Source organism: Myotis brandtii, unplaced genomic scaffold (assembly GCF_000412655.1).
Source record: "Myotis brandtii unplaced genomic scaffold, ASM41265v1 scaffold421, whole genome shotgun sequence".
Classification (NCBI taxonomy): domain Eukaryota; kingdom Metazoa; phylum Chordata; class Mammalia; order Chiroptera; family Vespertilionidae; genus Myotis; species Myotis brandtii.
This window is the reverse complement of record NW_005366140.1, coordinates 2,307,585-2,309,587: the sequence shown is the minus strand read 5'-3', so window position 1 is coordinate 2,309,587 and position 2,003 is coordinate 2,307,585.

Here is a 2,003-nt window from a genome sequence, read left to right as displayed (position 1 = left end):
AAATCTCACAGAACTGGACAGTGCTATTCATCAAGCATGGTGTCAGATTCCTCGCATCACCTTTCAACATCTCGTGGAGTCAATGCCACGAAGAATCGCCGCAGTATTAAAGGCAAAAGGTGGCCCAACAAAGTACTGATGGGGTGGTCATAATAATCTGGCCGCTCACGTTCAAATATATCCCACGTTCAAAGGCTGTTAAATCGCATTGTTTACCCATATCTTCAGAAAAAAATCACTTCTACTGTCATGGTAAACAACCTGCTTCCCTATTTATAATGGTCTGGCCCTCTAGCAACTTCAGAGCGAAATTATAGCTAATTTGCCTACAAACGTCAGGTAGTCATAATAATCTGGCCACTCAGTATATATTTAAAGATAAATTGGACTTCATCAAAATTAAAAATGTTGCCCTGACTGGTTTGGCTCAGTGGATGGAGTGTCGGCCTGCAGTCTGGGGGTCCCGGGTTCGATTCCAGTCAGGGGCATGTACCTTGGTTGCGGGCACATCCCCAGTGGGAGGTGTGCAGGAGGCAGCTGATCAATGTTTCTAGCTCTCTATCTCTCTTCTTTCCTCTCTGTAAAAAATCAATAAAATTAAAAAATTAAAAATGTTTGTGCCTCAAAGAAACCAGTCAAGAAAGTGAAGGAGGGCTCTAGCCGGTTTGGTTTCAATGGATAAAGCATCAGCCTGCAGACTGAAGGGTCCCATGTTCAATTTCAGCTAAGGGCACGTGCCAGGGTTGCAGGCTCGATCCCCAGTAGGAGGTGTGCAGGAGGCAGCCAATCAATGATTCTCTCTCATCATTGATGTTTCTATTACTCTATTCCTCTCTGAAATCAATAAAAATATGTTTTTTAAAAAGTGGTTCATTAAAAACAAAAAGTGAAAGAAGGAAATTAAAAAAAAATTTTTTTTAAGTCCTAGCTGGTTTGGCTCAGTGGACAAAGCATCGGCCCACAGACTGAAGGGTCCCAGGTTTGATTCTAGTCAATGGCATGTACCTCGGTTGCAGGCTCGATCCCTACCCGGCCCTGGTCAGGCCCTCTCACATCAATGTTTCTCTCTGTGTGTCTCTCCTCCTCCCTTCCACTTTCTCTAAAAATCAATGGAAAAATATCCTTAGGTGAGGATGAGCAAACAAACAAACAAAAATAAAATAAAGATTTAAAAATTTTTTTAAGAAAATGAAAAGAGTGATGGGGTGGGTGTGGGTTAGAAGGGGGTCAATGGGAGTGGGGGAAGGGGGACATCTGTAAAACTTTCAACAATAAAGATAAACTTAAAAAAAAGAAAGTGAAAAGATAACCCACAGAATGAAAAAAGTTTTTGTCATGTATGTGATAAGGAACTATGTATCTATAGAATATATAAAGAACTCTTACAAAACTCAATTTTTAAAAACCTCATTTAAAATGGGCAAAGAGCCCTGGCGGGAATGGCTCTGTAGATAGAGCATGGGCCTGTGGACTGAAGGGTCCCAAGTTTGATTCTGGAGAGTGGCACATGCCAGAGTTGCGGGCAAGATCTCCGGGGTGGGATGGGGGTGTAGGTAGGGGTGCAGGAGGCAGCGATCAATGGTTCTCTCTCACATTGATGTTTCTCTCTCTGTCTCCCCCTCTCCCTTCCACTCTCTAAAAATCAGTGGAAAAATATCCTCTGGTGAGGATTAACAAAGAAATAAAATAAGGAAAAGCAAATCAAAACCACTTCCACTCACCAGGAATCTACTTATATAAAAACCCTGGGTATAACATCACGTCCAGAACTGCAACCAACCGGAAGGAAGTCAGTCCTGCAGGGGTCGCCTTGGAAACAGCTGCACCCTCCCCTCCCCCCGCAGCTGTTTCCTGGAGCTGTTTCCTGTAAGGGTGGGGTTTGAGGCAGGAACCCGCCCTCGGAGCGTGGAGGCATATCTTCATAAAGTGTGCCGCACCAGCACAGCCAAGGGTGAATCTGAGTGGGGGCAGCCGAAAGGCTTAGAAAAGACAGACAAGAGAAT